The 25,286-nt window shown below is 38.5% G+C and overlaps 1 long non-coding RNA gene across 1 annotated transcript; it reads right to left on the bottom strand.

Moving 5' to 3' along the window:
• Positions 1-1,704: 1,704 nt before the first annotated feature.
• Positions 1,705-4,677, bottom strand: LOC104224122 (uncharacterized). Its single transcript, XR_011406561.1, has 4 exons — positions 4,097-4,677; positions 3,074-3,141; positions 2,385-2,489; positions 1,705-2,210 (listed from the first exon to the last, which is right to left on the bottom strand). It is a non-coding gene; the product is annotated as an uncharacterized lncRNA (long non-coding RNA).
• Between the last annotated feature and the right edge of the window lie 20,609 nt (positions 4,678-25,286).

Genomic DNA, 25,286 nt, shown 5'->3' with positions numbered 1-25,286 from the left:
ATATATCCTTAAGCTATTAAGTAATCTAAGTAGAGCCAAATTAAAGCTAGCCTAAATATCCTTAATTTCTAATATAGCCACACTTGATCTTGAACCTTTTAAAGCACTCCAAAGCTATGATTTTGACCTAAAAATCATTCTCTTAAGTCCGCTAATCCGGCGTGTATCACAGAAAGTCCAAGATGACCAAACAATCACCATCCCAACATCTACAAACTCCAAAAAAATTGGGATTCGGCCTTATCACGTCCAACAACTATGATCACTCTCAAAACGTGCCGGAGGCGAAAAAACAGTTAGGACTAGGTTATATGTACCTCTTTTTCCATCATTGTAACATATTATAATACATATAAACTCTAGTGAATTCCCTACTCATTGTGCACTCAATAATACCATTGACTAGATATTCATCCAGATCGATCATATGAATTACTCTCTCTCTCTCTATTATTTTCATTCTATTATTTATTTTGTCATTATTATTACGATACTTCCATCAACTTTATTTGTTCAAAGGATTGATATAATTTGTTTTAATCGTGTTGCTTGTGGCCTAAATCTCGTAGCCTTAATTGTTTGGCATAATAATTAAATTTTAGGTTAAATAATATATATTTTTTAATTTCATCATTTGGTGTATGATATTCTGTTTGAGTCCTCGATTAATACGGATTAAAGGAGAAAGTGCTCCTTATCTGAATTTTTTATGTTCAAGGCTTGAACCCGCTATCTCAGATTAAGGAAAAAGAAATCTTATCCTTACCACCAATGACAGATCTATGCTTGGAAGTAAGGGTGCTTCAGCACCCATTAGCTTTGGCCAAACTATTTTAGTTATGCACTTTTAAAAATTTATAAAGAGGCCATGAGCACCCACTATAATCCATAAATTTTGGATTTGTCAGTGTATCCTACCACAATTCTCGGTGATATATAAATAACTAGTTAGGGATAGGCTCGTGTTGAGCCCGGGCCGAGCTCAAATGTTAAAAATGCATAGTTAGTGATTGAATTAGTTATATTTTTTTATCACAATATAACAAGAAAGTCCTATTTTCCTTATAATGGTGAATGACATTTTTTTAGAACATATATTTTCTATTAAAAAAGGATGGGAGCAGGTTTATTTAGGACTTTCAACGTAGCTCACCTACCAGTCGAGCCGCAAGCGCAATAAAGTGCATTATGGTTATCTAACTCAAAAAATATATGATAACAGACGTACAAGAGAAAATCGATACAACTATTTAAATTGGTTACAGTGAGAGAAATATCAATTGAAATGAGCCCTGTAAGATAAAAATAAAAATGGATACAGATGACATTAACAAATAGCAGCTGGTCTACTTTGTGGTAATTGCCAGTGAAGCAGGAGAATGTATAGGTCAATGCTATGCTGACAAGCTCATTTAGAAAATTATAATCACATATTTCAATAATTCAAACAAGAGATTACTCCTTGTGTCTGAAATTTCACTCGGTATGACACACTTATTTGAAATATGTTGCACTTCAACTCTCCAGAAGCCTGAAAATAGTCAAACATATAAAAAAAAATTGCACACACAAAGAAGACTTCATTTGGAGACTACAGGAAAGAAATATTTTTATGCCATGTTAATAATGCAATAAGCCTAAGGGAAGTTTACTTGTAACATACTACTTTTGCATGGAGTTAATGTTCACGGTCCATTTCACAACGAATGGACATATTATCTACATATTTGCAAGAGCATGGGACAATATGATCTTTACAACAGAAACAGGTACACAATGAGATGCAAGGTATCATTAGATGACTTAAATTTTCTCTTAGTTTAGATCATCCAGGTCAGGGGCGGATTTAGGGGCGCAAGGGGGTTCCGAACCCCCTTCGCCGAAAAATTACACTGTATATATAAGGCAAAATCTGTTTTTTACCTTTATATATTAAGTTTTGAACCCCATTAACACAATCCAAAAGTGTAGTTTAGTGGTCAAGGAGGTTTAAAATCTACATAAGATCATGGATTCAATTCTCACTAGTTACAATTTTTTTTTTTGAACCCCTTCGTGGAGATCCTGCCTCCGCCACTGATCCAGGTAAAGCTCCTGTAATTGGCTCCATGATTACCTACTCCCTCGTTGTTTCCGCCATCGATCTCGAAGCGCTTTGATAAAAAAATTCTAGACTCCTCTTTTGTCCCAATGGATCTTGAGTATAAGTTCTGTAAAGTTACACGTCGGTTCATTATCACAGAGATGATTTTTGGTGGTCGAAAGTTGTCACCATCAATAACCCAAGCGACAAGTTGATCTAGTCAAGTATATATTTGCATAATACAGGGATCAAAGTGACTCTCCAATAAACATTTGACTCAAAATTTAAATAGATTCTCTACCTTAGGTTTCGAGTATGATTTAATATTTTACAATTTGATGTAAGTCATCCCAATGGCTACATTTCCACAATATTATATATTTAATTGTCCACCTGAATCCATGTTCTGCAAAATAACCCAATCCCAAGTCAGTCTCGCCACAAGAAAATGCCTACATGTTCAAAAAGCTTCTCCATAAAGTAAGAGTATTACTCGCAAGCATAACATGAATGCATTAGGATTGGGTGATCTTTATCAATATGATACGATTTTTCATATATGCGGAGCACACAAAAAATATATTATCACTGAACTTAAAAAAATAGCCAACAATGATCATCAATAACAACCGACCATAAAAATATACCACAATCATTATATTTATTCTACAATAATGATTAAAAAAAAAGATAAAAAAGAATAAAGAAAGAAGCTTGAGCTTACTCCCATGGAAACTAACAACAACTAATAGGCCTAAACTTTAAGCTATTAGAAAATAAATTTCTGTGAAGTAGAAGAATCCCAGATTCTCATTGTACATAGCTTAGCTAAAAACAAATTTTAAGCCTAAAGAAATACACAAGATTAAAGAGAGAAGCTAAGTTTGCTCTCTTTGAATGCTAATAACAAATTTCAAGGAATTCACTGTCTTGGGGAGGCATGGAGTTTCACAGACACCAGGCAGGGGAGAAAAGAGCAGGAAATCGTACCCAAGTTATGTCTAGATCTCTTTTAAATCACCTTCAAGTCAATTCTCTTCCATTAATGTTGGGGTTAGCTGCAGAAATAAAGTAAAATCTTAGCCCTACTTAGCATCGCTTTGTATACTTTTGCTTTATTAGAAAGAAAAAAAAAAGGAAAAAAAACATTGATTCGCATAAACAAAAATAATTATTTGCACCATACATAAGGCAAGACTTTCACATAGGCAAGCAAGACTATGCAATAGCTTTAAAGTGAATTTCACACAATGAACTCATAGTGGGACAATACGTACACCACCTAATCGACATATGCAGAGGAGAGACAAGCTTTCAAGTTTCCCCGGAGTAATCAGGATAACAGATAATTTCTATATGCTAAACTATGCATTTTTAGCGCATCTAGATTACACAACTTTCTTATTTACAATATGAACAAATAAATTCAACGTCTGACGCATGTCTCCTTTTCTTAGACACTGCAATGTATCCTTTGCTTCCTGAAGCATCTTCTTCAATGTCTCCTTTGCTTTCTGCAGCATTTTTTTTAGTCTCAAGAGTTTGGTTCACATCATCAAAATTATTTCAGGTGTGATAACACTGGCCTGAAGCTTCAATAATCGCCCACTGGATCATAGTTGGTACCACGAGGGCCCTTTTGCTTTAGTAGGACAATTATTCTCCACATTTATAACTTGATCTAAATGTGGCATTTTTTTGGTAACCACTAACCATGGTTAGCCATCGTTCTATTTCTCATTATTTTTCAATACATTCATCAAGCATACACCCTAAAAAAGGGGTATGATCCATCTATCTGCACATGTAATAGAGCAGGATAATGTTGTCCCCGTGCTAGCAGTAAACTGATCACCAAAAAAGCGTTTTCCACCATACCACCATCTTATGATATAAATTTAAACCAAAATTTTAACCACATATTACCGAGTATAAAATCTATTGGTATTATGTGAAATGATTATCAAACTCCATACGAGGTGACTATAAATTGAAAACAAATAGAGTGCACACCTGGAAAAAAAATCCAACAAGATCGTAACTTATTTTCCTTGTGATCATTGATTCAACACAAGACTCATTCTATTGAAACCTGCTCACCCTCATCATCCATATTATTGACAACAAGTTTACAATCTTCATGATCATTGTAGGAGCATATAAGATGGAGCAATGTCTGCAAAGCGACATTTGATGATGTCCCCTCAAGATTGATCCAAGATCACAATCCTCAAAACTTGGTCCATTCTTTTGTGGTGAAATTCTTACTTGAACAAGGCATTGCTTTGTGATGATATTCAAATGAAATTTGAAACAAACATGTGAAAATATAATTTTTTTAGCAAACCTCGCAAAGGAACCGAGAATTTTTTTTAACCCCAACCTAAGCCATCTGAAATGAACCAATTTTAACGGCCTTTGCTAGCCTGATGCAGATGGTAAAAGTTGATTGGTCCAACACGATGATTTTTTGAGTAAGTCAAACTACCTTTGCGTACTTGATTTGTAGCAGCACCCCTTGATTTTCCTTCTTGCTTTAATAGCTGCAATATTTTTTTAGCGCTAATCACACCTAGGAGTGTTGTATTATTTGATTTGTTACATCTCGCGTTTTTCGTACGATAAAATTTCGTCTTCAGTTAATTGACAGAGACCCGGGGATAGGATTATCTTGAGGTTAGCATATTTATACTATTTATAACAAGCGATAAATAAGTGTCATGGAGGATAAAGGGTACACGAATTAAAAAAAATGAGTTTCGTTGAAGGTTGTCGATTTGCGGTAAAATACGATCCGAACTAATATACGATATTTATGGACTAGTACATACAAGGTACCATAGAACCGATGTATAAAGTATATTAAAAATGAGTAGAATTTTTAAGTAATTTGAGATAATTTTTAATTATACGGGTAATTGGTTAATTACCGGATAACGGGACAATACCTAATTACCTAATAAATGGATAAAGACTAAAATCGCCCCACCCCCACCCCACCCCACCCCACGTGGCAGCAAGCCACTTCCCAAAAAATGACTCTTAGTCACCTTTAATTAGGTGGCAACTTAATAGGTTCATTACAAGGCATTTTCATGTCTAATGTTTTCACTTTCTAACACTACAATCAGCAAGTTTGAAGGCTCACTAAAAATCAAGAATTCGATACTAACCTCAAAGACTCCAACGACAAACATGAATGTATAATCAGAACGTTAGAAATTCCAACAAGATTTTTTGCGACCAAATCAATTCCAACAAGAATTATTAGCACCTTAGCAACGTAAAATTTTACGGTTTTAAAGGAGTACGGTGCAACCTTTTCCAAGAATATCATACGGATTTTTCCCTACTCCGGGTATGTTAAGGCTATCCCTTCTTTCTTTTTGGCATGATCCAAATAATACAAATGAAACGAGCAAAATATACAACTTTCATAAATGACTCTATTCCTAGAAATACTAGGGGTGTCTATATTCTCAATTCACCATGTGAATTATTATTATATCTTCTGTTCATGGGTCTCAGAAAAATACGTATTTGATAAAGTTTATCTGAAAGGTATATTGATTTTTATGGTATTCTGAAAAAAAATTATTAACGTATTTCTTATGCATTTCATTTACGCTGACCCATGACCAGATGGCGTTATATATGCGTATATATGTAAATATATGTATATGGTATATGGAAAAAGGTTACGGCGTTATATACACCACCACATGATTAGTTGGTATATGTTGATGATGTTGCCCACAGTGGCCGAGACGATATGATGGGATGCCCTCAGAGACTTGTTGATGTTATGTACATCCATACCTATGCATGACACGACATTTGCATGCACGTGCATGACACTATAAATGTTGCAGAATTTACAAAGTTATTCAGAATTACAGGTTGATTTCTTTATTCCATGTTCCATCTATGTCTTTTATGTATTGATTTCCATGCCTTACATACTCAGTACAATATTCTTAGTGACGCCTTATTCCCGGTACTGCGTTTTATGCCAACAGGTGCAGGTAGGCAAGCTGACGATCCCCCTTCTTAGGATTCTTGATCAGCGAGAGTTGGCGTGCTCCACTTGATCCGGAGATGCTTTTGATTTGGTACGATATGCTTATATATATATATATATATATATATATATATATATATATATATATATATATATATATATATATATATATATATATTTATATATATGTATGACGTGGTTCGGTCTCGTCTTTGTACAGTTGTATTTCTATTAGAGGTCTGTAGACAGTTATGTATAGTTGGATAGTATATAGCCTTGACGGCTTCCAGTTTTGGGTATATAGTTGTCTATAGCAGCCTTGTCGGCTCGCCCACTATATTCCGCACGTATATGTATATATGTCTTTTGGACAGGTTTTCCTCACACATGTTATTCTCGTAATTCAGCAGATATTATTCATGGTTATATCTTAGTCGCATGCTTAAGGGTGTTCGACAAGTAGGACTCGGGCACTCGTCGCGGCCCATCGGTTTGGGTCGTGACAAAAGTGGTATCAGAGCAGTTCTGTCCTAGGGTTGTCTACAAACCGTGTCTAGTAGAGTCTTGTTTATGGGTGTGTTGTGCACCACACTTATAGAAAGGAGGTTACCAGATATTTAGGATGGTTACTTTTCTTTCTAATCCAGATTATGCGATAGAACTGAGTCATAAGTATTCACTCCTAATCTTTACCTTATTTATGTTTTTAGTGATGCCTGTTACTACTAGATGACAGGCGCAAGCCGCTAGCACGAGTTAGAAGGCTATGAAAATGTTAGAAAGAGATATAAGTTACACTATGGAGTCAGACCCATCGGAGATCATGTGTTCTATTGAGGGGGATCCATCTGAGGATCCATATGCGTCATCCATTCGAGCTATTTCGACCACTCCGGCAACAAATGGGGTGAGAGAAGCTCTAACCTCACCAAGGCCCTTAGTTTCATTATCGCAACTCATTGATTAGGGTGTGAGGAGAGTAGTGCACGGATTGGCACAACCTGGTTCCCCTTAGGCTCAAAACTATATCAGGGTATTTGTGGACACCAGCTCTTTTGAGGTTCCAGATAGTCCACAGTCTTGGGAGTCCGTCAATCAAGGTTCGTCTGTGTATTTTATGAGGTACGAATAGGAAGAGGATAGTAGTCGGGACAAGAGGAGGAAGGTAACTGATAAGGATATGAAGGCTCTGCTTCGAAGTGTGTCTGATCGAGGTTCTCATATAGGACGAGGCAAGGATCTTCTATTGTAGACTTTCTCCAGATATCAGCTTTTGGTTGGTGAATTCCACCTCTTCTTGGAGTATTACCAAGTCAAGGTTCTAAATGTGTTAGGTTGTTTTATGAGGACGTAGGGAGCCCCGTCTCACTTGTATATATTATGGTTATGTTTTTTAAAGGTTTTGCAGATAGTATCATGTATATAGTTTTGGGTATGACATGTCTACGGCCTTGTCGGCCCTTATGTATCCATATAAACCCTTTTTTTTAATGAGTTCTGCGAGTTAAGTCCTAATATTGTTACGTCTATATATATAGAGGTGCATGTAATGGCCCGTGATAAGTTTGATAATAAATAAGGATAAGGTACGTGGCACTTGGATAGGTAGAATTTGATGTTATAATGGGTATGGATTGGTTGGCTTCTTGTTATGCTAACGTTGATTGAAGAACAAAGGTGGTTCGATTCAAATTTCCAAGAAAGCCTGTTTTTGGATTAGAAAGGTAATACGGCATCGCCGAGATGTAGATTTATTTCCTGTCATAAGGCAAGGAGGATGATCAGAAAAAGTTATGATTATAACTTAGTTCGGGTAAAGACTGTGAAAGTAGAGTCACTAACCGTTCAATCTATCTCTATGGTTAATGAATTTCCCAATGTTTTTTCGATAAGCTTCCACGTCTTCCGCCAGAGCAAGAAATTAAGTTTGCTATTAACCTACTACCAGCTACTCAACCAATATTTATTCCTCCATATAGAATGGCCCCCGCAGAGCTGAAAGAGTTGAAGGAATAACTAAAGGACTTGCTCGAAAAAGGCTTTATCAGACCTAGTACATCATAGTGGGGAGTACCAGTGTTATTTTGTGAGGAAGAAAGATGGTTCCTTACGGATTTGTATTGATTATAGACAGTTGAATAAGGTGATGATCAAGAATAAGTACCCGCTCCCGAGGATTAATGATTTATTTGATTAGTTGCAAGGTGCCAAGTGTTTTTCAAAAATAGACTTGAGGTCCGAGTACTATCGGATAAGAAAGATATCTCGAAGATAGCATTCAGGACCAGATATGAGAACTTTAAGTTTCGTGTTATGTTGTTCGATTTGACCAATGCCCCAGCAGTATTCATGGATTTGATGAGCCGTGTGTTCAGGCCCTTTTTAGATCTGTTAGTAATTGTATTTATCGATGATATATTGGTGTATTCTCGTTCAGAGGCGGAGCATGCATATCATTTGCGTACTATGCTCAGAGTTCTACAAAAAAAGGAAGTTGTATGCAAAATTCTCTAAATGTGAATTTTGGTTGAACTCTATAGCTTTCCTTGGGCATATCATTGCGGGTGAAGGCATCCGGGTGGATACACAAAAGATTGAGGCAGTAAAGACTTGACCTAGACCCCCGACACTGACGAAGGTTCATAGTTTCTCCGTTTGTCAGGTTATTACATGAAACTTGTAACGGAATTTTCTTCTCTTTTAGTACCTTTGACCAAAGTGGTATATGGTGTCTCGCTTGATGTTCCAGAATAACATAAGAAAATCTATGGTGCAAGTAAGTTGAAGGAAGGTTGCGAATAAGTATAAGTTGATATGTGTAGGTCGCAAGCTAAAGTATGCTAGAGCGACAAGGTTTTAGGAAGACAGGAGGAAGGATAAGAAAAGATGAGTGAAAAGGTGACGAGAATGGATAAGTCCTTGGGGTTAAGCTCATAAGAGAGCTGATGGTTTCTCTAAGTTATAGAAGGCTCAGTATAGCCTGAATGAACTCAAAGGAGTCTAAGACTAGTAACATTTAGAATAAATGAAATGTTGCCCTGGTAGTGGAATAAGGGCGTAATTGTGATAGATAAAGGATGAAGTTTGGGCCTTCGATAAGGGGAATTTCATGAATTGTAAAAGATTAGAATACCCATGTAAGTTAACTCAGAAGGGATCTAAGTTTCAATGGCCTGATGCTTGCGAATGGAGTTTCCAGGCATTGAAGAACAGATTAATTTCAGCACCGATTTTAACGCTCCCAGAAGGGACCGATGGTTATGTTATCTACTGTGACGCTTCAGGAGTTGGATTGGGTTGTGTGCAGCATGGTAAGGTTGTAGCTTATGCTTCTAGACAACTAAGAAAGCACGAGGAGAATTACCCGACCCACAATTTAGAGTTAGTCGCAGCAATTCATGCACTAAAGATATTAAAGCACTACTTGTATGGCATTCATGTTGATATCTATACGGATCATAAGAGCCTCCAGTATATCTTCAAGCAAAAGGAATTGAATTTATGTCAAAGGAGAGGTTGGAGCTACTTAAAGACTATGATGTTGATATTTTATACCATCTAGGGAAGGCGAACGTAGTAGCCGACGCTTGGGGTGTTCAAAACCGATCTGAAACCGAAAACCAAACCGAACCGAAGCTTAATGGCTTACTGGTAATGGCTTAACGGACGGGGAACGGATTGAAATTTTTTTATTAACGGCTTATCGATTTTGGGGCGGATTATTCAATTTCTTAACGGATAATCCGTTAACCCGTTAAGAATATATATATATATATATATATATATATAATAAGTCCAGTAATGGAATAGAGAATTGATCAAATTTTGCTAAATAGGAGTATAGGAATATATTCAATTTAACTGGAAGAAGTTGAATAAAAAGTTTCTGATTTATTACAACACTAACAAAGATAAAAGAAATTGATTCATTATCTATCACTTCCGGAGCAAAATGACATACACAAATTGCTTATATTTTATGAACATTAATTAGATGAAACAACAGATCTGTCCCCGAGAAATTAATGAGACTCTAGACCTGGCTTCTCTTGTAGAATTAGTGCAATACGATTTCTGCGATCGAGGGAAAGTTGGGAAATCTAAAGAAAAAAGGAACACACGTTTCACAAACCTTAATGATTTCAAGAGGAAGTTGTTGTCGAAGAGAAGCGCAAAGAGTAGCCATTTCTTGTCTTCTTTTTTAAACCAAAGTCACGCCAAGTCCTAATTTTTTTGCTTATTTTCCTTCTTCTGATAGTACTGCTGGATTCCTAAATCATTGATAATTTTGCTAGATCGATAAACCGCCCGATAACCACCCGATAAGAGCTAAACCGATACCAATACGCCCGATAACCACCCGATAAGAGCTAAACCGATATCAATCCACCCGATACCTTATCGGGTGGCTAGCGGATTAATACATTTAAAAGCCGATAACCAATAAGCCAAACCGTTAAGAGTAAATAACTGCCCAATCCACCCGATAAGCAGCCCTAGCCAACGCCCTTATCCGTAGATCTATGGATAACCTATCATATCTACAACCACAAAAAAGGGAATAGCTCATGAGATTCATCAGCTAGCTAGTCTTGGAGTTCGGTTACTGGACTCAGGCGATATTGGAATTACTATTCAGGATACGGAAACATACTCTTTAGTAATTGAAGTAAAGGAACGCCAGTACGAGGATCCTATGTTAGTTTGTTATAGGGATAACACCCCTCAGAAGGAGAAGACACCGTTTGAAATTACAGAAGATGGGGTCCTCAGATATCGAGGACAATTATGTGTCCCTAATGTTTCAGGGATGCGTCAGCAGGTTATGGGAGAAACTCACTATTCTCGTTATTCTCTCCATCCAGGAGCAACAAAGATGTATCATGATATCAAGAAAGTATATTTGTGGGATGGAATGAAAAAGGATATAACAGAGTTTGTTGCTCAGTGTCCTAACTGTCAGCCGGTTAAGATTGAGCATCAAAAACCCGATGGATTATTGCAGGCTATGTAGATCTCGACATGGAAATAGGAGGTAATCAATATGGATTTCATCGTAGGCTTACCTCGTACCTAATGTAAGTTTGATTCGATATGGGTGATTGTTGATAGGCTTACAAAGTCAGCCCATTTGTTGCCTATTAGGACTACATATTTCGTAGAGGATTATGCAAAGCTTTATATTAAAGAGATAGTACAACTACATGGCATCCCTGTATCTATTATCTCGGATATAGGAGCTCAATTTACAGCTAAGTTCTGGAGGTCCTTCCAAAAAGGATTGGGGACTCAGGTAAGTCTTAGTATGGCATTCCATCCCCAGATAGATAGAAAGGCTGAGCGTACTATTCAGACACTTGAGGATATGTTACGAGCTTGTGTGATAGACTTCAAGGGTAGCTGGGATAATCATCTGTCGCTTATTGAGTTTGCATATAATAATAACTACCATTCCAGTATTCAGATGGCTCTATATGAAGCTCTTTACGGACAAAAGTGTATATCGCCTATAGGGTGGTTCGATATTGGGGAAACTACATTAGTAGGACCAGAATTGGTACAACAGGCAATCGAGAAAATTAAGCTTATATAGGAAAGGCTATTAGCAGTTCAAAGCTGTTAGAAGTCTTATGCCTATAATCAACGACGAGACTAGGAGTTTCAGGTTGACGACTGGGTATTCCTAAAGGTATCACCGATGAAAGGTGTCATAAGGTTTGGAAAGAAAGGAAAACTTAGCCCTCGGTACATTGGACCATATAAGATCATACGCAAGGTAAGCCAGGTAGCATATGGGTTAAACTTGCCTTCGAACTTGGAGTCTGTACATCCAGTTATGTGTCTATGCTCCGTAAATGTATCAGAGATCCTTCCAGAATCGTGTTCGTTGACGACGTTCAGGTCACAAAGTAGCTATCATATGAATAAACTCCCATTGCTATATTAGACAAACAGGTTCAGAGATTGAGAACTAAAGATGTAGCTTTGATGAAAGTACTTTGGAGAAACAACAATGTGGAAGAAATGACTTGGGAGGCCGAGGAAGACATGAAGTCTAGATTTTCCTATTTATTTCGTCCTCCATAAAAAGGTCCGACTGAGACATCACAACCTTAAGGTACGTGTATGGATTCTTGTGTTAGTTATTGTCATTGGTCGTGTAAGGCCATTGTCATTACTGATGATTGTGGTCCTATGTGGGAGTTGGTAGTAGAATTGTTACAAAGGCGACTATGCCAAAGTCATATAGATCTCGGGGAGATAAATATTCGAGGACGAATGTTTCTAAGGGAGGAAGGATGTTACATCTCGCATTTCTCGACGATAAAATTTCGTCTTCAGTTAATTGACAGAGACTCGGGGATGAGATTATCTTGAGGTTAGCATATTTATGCTATTTATAACAAGCGATAAGTAAGTGCCATGGATGATAAAGGGTACACGAATTAAAGAAAATGAGTTTCGTTGGTTGTCGATTTGGTGTAAAATACAGTCCGAGCTATAATACCCGATATTTATGGACTAGTACCATACAAGATACCATATGACCATAATATTATGATGTATAAAGTATATTAAAAATGAGTAGAGTTTTAAGTAATTTGAGCCATTTCTTAATTATGCGGGTAATTGGTTAATTACCGAGTAACAAGACTTTACCTAATTACCTAATAAGTGGATAAAGACTAAAATCCCCCACCCCCACACCCACCCCCACCCTACGTGGCAGCAAGCCACTTTCCAAAAAATGACTCTTAGTCACCTCTAATTAGGTGGCAATTTAATAGGTTCATTACAAGGCATTTTCATGTCTAATGTTTTCGCTTTCTAACACTACAATCAGTAAGTTTGAAGGCTCACTAAATATCAAGAATTCCATACTAACCTCAAAGACTCCAACGACAAACATGAATGTATAATCAGAACGTTAGAAATTCCAACAAGCTTCCAACAAGATTTCTTCCGACCAAATTAATTCTAGCAAGAATTATTAGCACCTTAGCAATGTAAAATTTGCGGTTCTAAAGGAGTACGGTGCAACCTTTTTCAAGAATATCATACGGATTTTTTCCTACTCTAGGTATGTTAAGGCTATCCCTTCTTTCCTTTTGGCATGATCTATATAATACAAATAAAACGAGCATAATACAAAACTTTTATAAATAACTCTATTCATAGAAATACTTGGGGTGTCTATATTCTCAATTCCCCATGTGAATTATTATTATATCTCCTGTCCATGGGTCTCAGAAAAATACATATTTGATAAAGTTTATCCGAAAGGTATTATTAATTTTTATGGCATTCCGAGAAAATCTTATTAACGTATTTCTTATGCATTTCATGCATTGCATTCATTTACACTAACACATGATCAGATGGCATTATACATGTGTATATATGTAAATATATGTATATGGAATATGGAAAAAGGTTACGGCGTTATATACGCACCACCACCTGATCAGTTGGTATATGTTGATGATGTTGCCCACAGTGGCCGAGACGATATGATGGGATGCCCTCAGAGGTTTGCTGATGTTATGTACACCTATACCTATGCATGACACAACATTTACATGCACGTGCATGACACTATAAATGTTGGAGAATTTACAAAGTTATTCATACTTACAGGTGGATTTCTTTATTCTATGTTTCGTCTATGTCTTTTATGTATTGATTTTCATGTCTTACATACTCAGTACATTATTCTTACTGACGCCCTATTTCCTGGGGCCTGATTTCATGCCCGCAGGTGCAAGTAGGCAAGCTGAAGGTCCCCCTTCTTAGGATTCTTGATCATCGAGAGTTGGCATGCTTCACTTGATCCGGAGATGCTTTTGATTTGATATGATATGCTTGTATACATATATGGGTATGACGTGGCTCAGTCCCGTCTTTGTACAACTGTATTTCTATTAGAGGTCTGTAGATAGTTATGTATAGTTGGATAGTATGTGGCCTTGACGGCTTCTAGTTTTGGGTATATAGTTGTCTATAGCAGCCTTGCCGGCTCGCCCACTGTATTCCACACGTATATATGTCTTTTGGACAGGTTTTCCTCACGCGTGTTATTCTCGTAATTCAGCAGATATTATTCATGTTTATATCTTAGTCGCATGCTTAAGGGTGTTCGACAGGTAGGACTCGGGCACTCGTCGCGGCCCATCGGTTTGGGTCGTGACAGGATTATTACATGATAATGTTCGATATTTGATACTTATAAAAGATTTTTACTGCACGCAAGGCGAAACTTACCAATGGTAGGATCAATATCTTCAAAGCCAGCTGAAATGAACAAGTAATCACTATCTGGAGACGACAATGAGTGCTTCATTCCTTCAAACAGTCAAATCCGTTTTCGAAACCATAGAATTCACCTAAGCTGCTAAATATTATATTTAATGAAGAGCACAAAGCCCATTTATGTTGTTTGCAGCAAAGACAATAAATGAAGAACAAAAGGACGATAAAGTAGGCACTTTACCCATTCGTCTGCCTATTAGGGTTTATTTGTCAAATCCTCGATGAAGAAGACGAAAGAGACAGAGAGGTTGGTCGACTGAAAACCATAGCTGGCAACACATGTTGATCAAAAGCGATGTGCACCCACAACACTCAGATGACAATTACCAAAAATAACCCCGAAGTAGGATGGCAATTTCCTAAAATAACCCAAGGACGACGAAGAGGCCTTTAACTATCACTTCTAAATAGTAGTAGTAAAAAGTAAAGTAAACTAATATATGTTATAAAATAAAGACTGTAAAGTAAAGACAAGTATAGAGAGAAACTGTTATATTATTCGAATTCAAACTGATGTACATAATGAACTGAAATCTCTTCTATTTATAGAAGAAAGGAAGCTGCTGTGTAAGTTGCTACTATACCAGATATGGATAATCTTCTACTGAGAGCAATGTTTATCCATAACGGAGTACTGAAAGAATAAGCTTATTATACCCGATATGGATAATCTTCTACCGGGGGTAATGTTTATTCATAACTGGGTACTGAAAGAATAAGCTTATTATACCTGGTATGGATAATCTTCTGCCGGGGGTAATATTTATCCATAACCGGGTACCGAAGTGATAAGCTTCTTCAGGAAACTTATTTACAATAGAGTACTAAATAGATAAACATATTTACAGTGGAGTCCCATATGGATAAGCTTCTTCAAGAAGCTTATTTACAACGGAGTACTAAATGAACATCTATAATATAATATATTTATAACACTCCCCCTTGGATGTTCATTAAAAGATAATGTGCCTCATTAAAACCTTACTAGGAAAAACCACGTGGGGAAAAATCCCAGTGAAGGAAAAAGAGTACACATATTTAGTAAGACGCATTGCTAGGTGCCTCATTAAAAACCTTATAAGGAAAACCCCATGGGAAAAAATCTTAGTAAGGGAAAAAGAGTGCATCGCGTATTTTACTCCCCCTGATAAAAACCTTGTTTCAAATATTTGAGTCTCCGCATTCCAATCTTGTATACCATCTTCTCAAAAGTTGAAGTTGGCAAAGATTTAGTGAATAATCTGCTAGATTATCACTTGAACGGATTTGTTGCACATCAATGTCACCACTTTTCTAAAGATCGTGTGTGTAGAATAATTTTGGTGAAATGTGCTTCGTTCTATCTCCTTTTATAAATCCTCCCTTCAATTGGGTTATGCATGCAACATTGTCTTCGTATAAAATTGTGGGTCTTTTCTCACATTCCAAACCACATTTTTCTCGAATAAAATGAATTATTGATCTCAACCATACGCATTCCCTACTTTCTTCATGAATAGCTATTATCTCAGCGTGATTTGAAGAAGTAGCAACAATAGATTGCTTTGTGGAGCGCCATGATATGATAGTACCTCCATATGTAAATATGTAGCCGGTTTGAGATCGAGCTTTATGGGGATCAGATAAATAACATGCATCTGCATAACCAACAAGGTCTGCACTATCTTTGTTAACATAAAACAAACCCATATCAAGAGTTCCCTTTAAATATCACAATATATGTAAATTAACAGAAAATGCTATGTCAGGCCTTGTAGCATTAGCAAGATACATTAGTGCACCAATTGCACTGAGATAGGGTACTTCGGGACCAAGGAGTTCCTCGTCCTCTTCTGGAGGTCGGAACAAATCCTTATTCACTTCAAGTGATCGAACAACCATTGGTGTACTCAATGGGTGCGCTTTGTCCATGTAAAAGCGTTTTAAGACCCTTTCTGTATAGGCAGATTGATGGATAAAGATCCCGTCTGCTAAATGTTCAATTTGCAGACCAAGACAAAGTTTTGTCTTTCCAAGATCTTTCATCTCAAATTCTTTCTTAAGATATTCAATTGCCTTTTGGAGCTCTTCTGGAGTTCCAACAAGATTTATGTCATCAACATAAACAGCAAGTATAACAAATTCTGATGCCATTTTCTTTATAAAAATACATGGACAAATAACATCATTTATGTAACCTTCTTTCAGCAAATATTCACTAAGGCGATTATACCACATGCGCCCAGATTGCTTTAAACCGTACAAAGATCTTTGTAATCTGATTGAATACATTTCCTGAGATTTTGCTTCAGGCATTTTAAATCCTTCAGGAATTTTCATATAAATTTCATTATCAAGTGAACCGTACAGATAAGCTGTAACTACATCCATTAGATGTATTTCAAGCTTTTCATGTAGTGCTAAACTGATGAGATATCGAAATGTTATGGCATCCATAACAGGTGAATATGTTTCATCAAAATCGACTCCAGGTCGTTGTGAGAATCCTTGTGCAACAAGGCGAGCTTTGTATCTTTCAACTTCATTTTTATCATTCCTTTTTCGCACAAAAACCCATTTATGACCAACTGGTTTTATACCAGCAGGTGTTTGGACTACTGGTCCAAAGACCTCTCTTTTAGCAAGTGACTTCAATTCCGATTGAATTGCCTCTTGCCATTTTGGCCAATCAGATCTTTGTCGACATTCTTCGACAGATCGAGGTTCAAGATCCTCACTATCTTGCATAATATTAAGTGCAACATTATATGCAAAAATATTATCCACCACTATTTCAAATCGATTTAAATTAATCCCATCACCGTTCGAACTTATTAAAAGTTCCTCACTCACATGAGCTTCGGGTTCATTGATTTCTTCATGAATCTCAGAACTAATCAGATTTTGGGTCTCTTCAGGAGATCCCTTCATAGTATCGTTTTGATCATTTGTCGATTTTCTTTTTTTGAGGATTTTGATACTTAGAACCCAAAGGCCTACCACGCTTCAGGCATGCTTTAGGTTCATTATCTCTCATGCTAGTAGATGGTCCTACTGGGACATAAATTCGGATAGGCACATTCTCTGCTGGGATATGTGACTTAGTTATCCTTTTTCTCTCCCCCTAATTGTGGAAAATTTGTTTCATCAAACCGACAATCTGCAAATCGAGCAGTAAATAAATCTCCTATCAATGGTTCAAGATAGCGAATAATAGAGGGTGATTCAAACCCAACATATATTCCTATCCTTCTTTGTGGTCTCATCTTACTATGTTATGGTGGTGCTACTGGGACATATACAGCACATCCGAAAATTCGTAAATGGGAAATATTTGGTTCATGACAAAAAACTAATTGTGACGGAGAATATTTATTATAATGTGTCGGTCTGAGACGAATAAGTGATGTTGCATGCAAGATAACATGGCCCCAAGCAGTAGTGGGCAATTTTGTTTTCATAAGTAGTGGTCTTGCTATCAATTGCAGGCGTTTAATAAATGACTCTACAAGGCCATTTTGAGTATGAACATAAGTTACAGGATGTTCAACTTTTATCCCAACGGATAGACAATAATTATCAAAAGCTTGAGATAAGAATTCTCCAGCATTATCAAGGCGAATAGCCTTTATAGGATAATCTGGGAATTGTGCCCTTAATCGAATTATTTGGGCTAATAGCTTTGCAAACACCAGGTTACGAGATGATAGTAGGTACACATGAGACCATCTTGAAGATGCATCTATTAGGACCATAAAATATCTAAACAACCCACTTGGTGGGTGAATAGGTCCACATATATCCCCATGTATACGCTCTAAAAAGGCAGGGGATTCAATACCAACCTTCATTGGTGATGGTCTAGTGATCATTTTTCCTTGATAACAAGCATCACAAGAAAATTCGTCATTTGTAAGAATCTTCAAGTTCTTTAATGGATGCCCACTCGAATTTTCAGTAATTCGTCTCATCATTATTGATCCGGGATGGCCCAAACGGCCATGCCAAAGCACAAAAGTATTTGAATCCGTAAACTTCTGGTTTACGATAGAGTGTGCTTCAATTGTACTAATTTTTGAATAGTATAAGCCAGAAGATAAAGTTGGTAACTTTTCTACAATGCATTTCTGGCCAGAAATATTCTTTGTAATACAAAGATATTCCCTGTTCATTTCATCTATTGTCTCAACATGATACCCATTTCGGCGGATATCTATAAAACTCAACAAGTTTCTTCGGGACTTGGAGGAGAACAATGCATTGTCTATAATAAGTTTTGTTCCCTTAGACATAAATATTATGGCTCTTCCGGAGCCTTCAATCAAACCTATATTACCAGAAATTGTTGAAACATTTGCTTTTTCCTTATGTAAATAAGAAAAGTATTTCTGATCGTTGAATATGGCATGAGTTGTTCCACTATCAATTGTTACAACCCATATCCAAACGCGTTAGTTCATGTCATATATTAGTTAACATATATTCAAGAAGGAATTACCTTTGAGATAATAAGAAGTTAATCCTATTGGTCTTAAGTGATACAAAGGTGTATAAGGGTGATTAACAAGTATTAGAAGTTAAACGAATCAAGGATGTGGTAACTCGTATTTTCAGGTAAACCTAGAGGTTCTTAATACACTCAAGGTCATGTATTAAGGTGTTTGAATCATATAATATCCGTATCATAAGTCTTGAAGTCAAACGAGTTATGAAACAAAAGTCGACAAACGTTGTCGCAACTTAGGTTCATAACTTTACTTAAACATTAGGTTAAATGTTTCTAAGCTTTTATCCTAATTTACAAGGAATTACGGGGTGATCTACCTACCATATTAAAGATCTACGAGTCTAGTTTCCAACGCATTAAACCATTTTTCAATACGATCTCGGAGTATAGAGATATTCATATTTTCGCAAGCCTACGCAAATTGGTAGATGACAAGTAGGTGCATCACCTACTTGCCAAAATGATAAGACAAAATTAAAAGACCTAAGTCGGCCAAGAGAGGACTTTTAAGGGGTTATGAACTCAGTTATTTCATCCATATTTCAAACCCTCAAACCAAAGTTAACCCCTACAACTCCTCCCCAAAAATCCCACACAAACCCTAATCGATTTTCCCTCTCTTTCAAGTTCTATTTGAAGGTAAAACCTAGAGTTTGAAGAACCAAGGGAAGGGCTGAGTTATCCAACAAGTAAGGTAAGTTACTGCCATCTTTAATACATTTTTCTCTGCTGTGAATTCATGGTAATTCGTTCTATACATGTAAGAACTCACGGGACGGTGATCGGAAGCCATGAGTTCGAGTTATTCACTTGTAGCAGACTATTTTGTGGACTGTTTTGTGTTGCTATTGGGCTGCGTGTTTTACTACTATTTTGTGGAGTTTTGGAGGTGGAAGGGTGTGGAGGAACACCATATACATGTAGGGTTGTGGGATGATAGTGATTCGTAACATTTCCGGATCATTTGACACGACTACGGTGGTCGTCATATATATGATGTAATAAGGTTGTGCGTGGACTGTTTTGGGAGGCTCAATATGTTTATTATTGATGTTGTTTGGGCTGTTTGGTGATTGTTTGGAATGGTGTGAAGTCATATATATAGGGGAGGTGTTGTCCGTTTCAACGTAAAATAGGTTGTGGTCGATACATAATAGTTATGACGCTTAAATGATAACGATAGTATCGTTTCTCTTATTGTAGACTAAGGAGTTGTGACAATTGCATAGCTTGTGATTGGGGCAGTATATACAAGGTATGTGAGGCTATCCCTTTTCTTCTTTTGCATGACTCCGATTGTACATAATGTAATGAACGAGCTTCCAAAGATACTCTACTCTTAGAAGCTAGCAGTACTTACATTGCTTTCCCTCTTATGGAACGATTGATGTTAATGTTGCTTATCTTATTCTTATGTTATCAATGTTGTTGGTACTTCCTGATTCTTGTAGGGTTCATAATGAAGAGTTGGTCCTAATAACATATATAGAGGATACCGACCTTACGTCACTCCGAAAGGTTTAGAATGTGATTCCATGAGTCGAGCATGCATTATATATATGTATCTATTTTACTCTACCGAGCCGCGCTATAGTCGGCTGGGTACGACACATATTGTGCAACCACTAATCAGTTGGGTTTTACCGAGCTCCACGTGGCCGGGTACGATTCCACCGAGCCTTATGACTACCGGGTACGTTTTTACCAAGCCTATTATGGCTGGGTACGATATGATGATGATGATGCCTACAGAGGCATATGTTTTAAAAGTTTATGTATACATACATATGTATCATGCATTTCATGTCAGTAGCCCTCAGAGGTACTCAAATGTTCCAGGTTGTATATTCTCTATCCTTACTTACATTACTATTCGTATTTATGGTTCCCTGCCTTACATACTTAGTACTTTAATCGTACTGATGTCCTTTTATTTGTGGACACTGCATGTCGTGCTGCAGGCCCTAATAGACAGGCAGGTGCAGCTCCCCCACCACAGTAGATTGTCCAGTTCAGCAGTGATTGGCGAGATCCCTTCTCCGGACTTGCCTTGGTCTTGGTATGCATTTTTGTTATAGACATTATGGGTATGTCGGGGCCCTGTTCCGGCTATGTTGCAGCACTTATGTTCATTTAGAGGCTCATAGACAAGTGTCGACTCATGTATAGTTTGGTATGCCTTGTCGGCTGGTTTTTGTTATATAGTCTTTCATGGTAGCGTGGTAGCTCATACCTTATATGTAGTTTCTTGATTGTCTGGTCATCCCCTGCTATGTATGTTCATGCCGTCATATTTTATTGCTGGTTGTCCATGATCCAGGTCTACCATTTATATTGATCTCGTCAGCCCTAAAAGATAATAATGAAGGTTAGATGAAATGTACGTTGGTGCTCGGCAAGTATGGTCGGGTGCTAGTCATGGCCCTCCAGTTTGGGTCGTGACAAACTTGGTATCAGAGCAAGTCTGTCCTAGGGATTGTCTATGAGCCATGTCTAGTAGAGTCTTGATTATGGATGTGTAGCGCGCCACATTTATAATCAGGAGGCTACATGACATCTAGGGTTGTTACCTTCTTCCTGAATCTAGATCGTGCGTAGAGTTGAGTCGTAAGTGTTTGTCTCTAATATTCACCTTGTTTTCTTTCAGCGATGCCTTCGACTAGGAAGCAAACAATTAGTAGACGGCTTGATACAGCTGCGGGAGAGGGTACCAGTCAGGTGCCCCAAGCCAGAGCAGGCCAAAGTGAGGCTCAGAGTGAGATGCCGTCTCATACCTCATCTACCCCGTCTCCTCCAGAGGATATTAGGAGGCACCCAGCACCTCCAGTTCCTCCGTCTGGCACTACAGACCAGGATATGGGTTGTGCTTTGCAGTTATTGACTAGCTTGGTAGTTGCTCAGGCTCAGAGGCAGAATACAAGTGTTGCTGAGAAACCAGTTAGTACAAGAGTTCGTGATTTTATTAATTTAGACCCTCCAGTGTTTACCGGATCAGACCCCAAGGAGGACCCGCAGACTTTTATTGACCAGGTTCATCGTACACTTCAGATTATGCATGTTAGTGATACAGAGGCAGTAGAGTTGGCTTCTTATCGGCTACGGGATTTAGCGGTTCTCTGGTATAATAGTTGGGAGAGATCCAGGGGTTCGAACGCTCCTCCAGCTGTGTGGAAGGAATTTCCTGAGGCCTTTCTTCATCACTACTTGCCAGTTGAGATACGACGAGCTAGAGCTGATAAGTTCTTGAACCTTAGACAAGGTAATATGAGTGTGCGAGAGTATAGTATGCAGTTCGATTCTTTAGCAAGGTATTCTCCCCATATGGTGGCCGAGATGAGTGATAAGGTGCATTTGTTCGTGAATGGATTGGGACCACATCTGATAAATGAGTGCACGACAGCCTCCTTGGTGGAGGGCATGGATATTTCTCGTATTCTGGCTTATGCCCATACCCTAGAGGATCGTAAGTGCCAGCAGAGAGCAGTTAGGGAGCAGGATAGGGGCCAGCATAAGAGGGCGAGATTTGCAGGGTATTCTGATGACTTCAGAGGCCGCATCAGGCCACAGTTTTCGAGGAGTTCGGCGCCACCTGTAGCTAGTGCTCCTCCACAGTTTCAGAGGCCTCGATATGATCGATCCTATTCTGGTCCAGGTCAGAGTTCGCGGGCATCTGGCTCGCAACATCACAGGGATACTAGTCAGATGAGACCCCCAACACCACATTGTGATCAGTGCGGCAAGGCCCACTTTGGACTGTGTCGTCGAGGTTCTGATGCATGCTATTCGTGCGGGCAGCCTGGCCATATGATGCGGGATTGTCCTAATAGAGGAGGTGATGGTATGGCTCAGCCGACTGGATCTGTGTCTGGTTCTTCCTCATCAGTTCGACCTCCAGCACGGGGTTTTCAGCAGTCGACAGGTCGTGGTAGGGGTAGAGGTGCAGTGCCGAGTTCGAGTGGTGCTCAAAATCGAACCTATGCTCTAGTAGGTCGACAGGATCTCGAGTCGTCTCCAGATGTTGTTACAGGTATTATATCTGTGTTTTCTTATGATGTATATGCGCTGATTGATCCGGGATCTACATTATCATATGTTACACCCTTTGTGGCTAATAAGTTTGGCATTGAACCTGAATTGATAAGTAAACCCCTTGCGGTATCTACTCCGATAGGAGATTCTGTGATTGCTAGAAGGGTATATAGAGGTTGCACTGTGATGATTTGTAGTCGTCAAACCTCGGCAAATTTATTTGAGTTAGAAATGGTTGATTTTGATGTGATAATGGGAATGGACTGGTTGGCCTCATGCTATGCAAATGTTGACTACCGTACGAAGATGGTTAGGTTTCAATTTCCTAGTGAACCCATCATTGAATGGAAAGGGAATATTGCTACACCAAAAGGTAGGTTTATTTCCTATCTTAAGGCAAGGAAAATGATCTCAAAAGGTTACATTTATCATTTCGTTCGTGTTAGGGATGCGGAGGCGAAACCGCCTACTTTACAATCAATCCCCGTGGTCAAAGAATTCCCGGATGTTTTCCCAGATGAGCTCCCAGGCCTTCCTCCTGAAAGGGAGATTGAGTTTAGCATTGATGTGTTGCCTGACACTCAACCGATCTCTATTCCTCCATACAGAATGGCCCCGGCAGAGTTGCGAGAGTTGAAGGTGCAGTTGAAGGACTTGCTGGATAAGGGCTTTATTAGGCCTAGCACTTCACCTTGGGGTGCACCAGTCCTATTCGTGCGGAAGAAAGACGGGTCGTTACGGATGTGTATCGACTATCGACAGTTGAATAAGTCTACTATAAAGAACAAGTATCCACTTCCAAGAATTGATGACCTGTTTGACCAACTCCAGGGTGCCAAGTATTTCTCCAAGATTGATTTACGTTCAGGGTATCATCAGGTGAGGGTTAGGGAGAAGGATATTCCAAAGACGGCCTTCCGGACAAGATATGGGCACTTTGAGTTCTTGGTGATGTCGTTCGGGCTAACAAATGCCCCAGCAGCTTTTATGGATCTCATGAATACTATATTCAGGCCCTATCTTGATGTGTTCGTGATTGTATTCATTGATGACATTCTAGTATATTCTCGTTCGGAGGCGGAACATGCGGGCCACTTGCGGATAGTATTACAGACGCTTCAGGATCGTAAGTTATATGCTAAGCTCTCCAAATGTGAATTTTGGCTGAACTCAGTAGCGTTCCTTGGCCATGTGATATCTGACGAGGGTATTAGTGTCGACACTCAGAAGATCGATGCAGTAAAGAATTGGCCGAGACCTACAACACCATCAGAAGTCCGCAGCTTCCTAGGGCTAGCAGGATATTATAGGCGGTTTGTGGAAGGGTTTTCCTCTATATCATCACCATTGACTAAGTTAACACAGAAAGCTACCAAGTTCCAGTGGTCTGACACTTGTGAACGTAGTTTTCAGGAGCTGAAGAATCGATTGACATCTGCACCAGTGCTCACTCTTCCTGAAGGAACAGAAGATTATGTGGTATATTGTGATGCCTCAGGTATAGGTTTGGGGTGCGTATTGATGCAGCGTGGGAATGTGATTGCTTATGCATCAAGACAATTGAAGAAGCATGAAAAGAATTATCCAACCCATGATTTGGAATTGGCTGCAGTAATATATGCTTTGAAGATATGGCGGCACTACTTATACGGCGTCCATGTTGACATCTACACAGATCACAAGAGTTTACAATACATCTTCAAGCAGAAAGAGTTGAATTTGAGGCAGCGTAGGTGGCTTGAATTATTGAAAGACTACGACGTCGAGATATTGTATCATCCCGGTAAAGCCAATGTTGTGGCAGACGCTCTCAGCCGTAAATCAATGGGAAGCTTAGTACATATTGAGGCAGGTAGATGGGGGTTGACTAAAGAGCTTCATCAGCTAGCCAATATGAGAATCAGATTGTTAGACTCTGATGACGGAGGTGTTACTGTACAGAATACATCAGAATCATCTTTGGTAGCCGAGGTAAAAGCACGGCAATATGAAGATCCTATCTTAGTACGATTAAGAGAGAGCATTCAGCAGTGTAAAAGTATGGCTTTTGAGATCGGAAGAGATGGGGCACTGAGATACCAGGGCCGATTATGTGTGCCTAATGTGGCAGGGTTGCGAGAGAAGATTATGAATGAGATTCATCAATCCCGATATTCTCTCCATCCCGGCTCGACAAAGATGTATCATGATGTCAAGGAGCAGTATTAGTGGGATAACATGAAGAAGTCTATTACAGAATTTGTAGCCCAGTGTCCCAATTGTCAACAAGTAAAGATAGAACATCAGAAACCCGGTGGATTGCTTCAAAATATAGAGATTCCGACCTGGAAATGGGAGGTGATTAATATGGACTTCAT

Source organism: Nicotiana sylvestris, chromosome 4, assembly GCF_000393655.2.
Source record: "Nicotiana sylvestris chromosome 4, ASM39365v2, whole genome shotgun sequence".
NCBI classification, from domain to species: Eukaryota; Viridiplantae; Streptophyta; class Magnoliopsida; order Solanales; family Solanaceae; genus Nicotiana; species Nicotiana sylvestris.
Note: the sequence above shows the minus strand (reverse complement) of the source record. Positions and strands in the feature narration are given on the sequence as shown.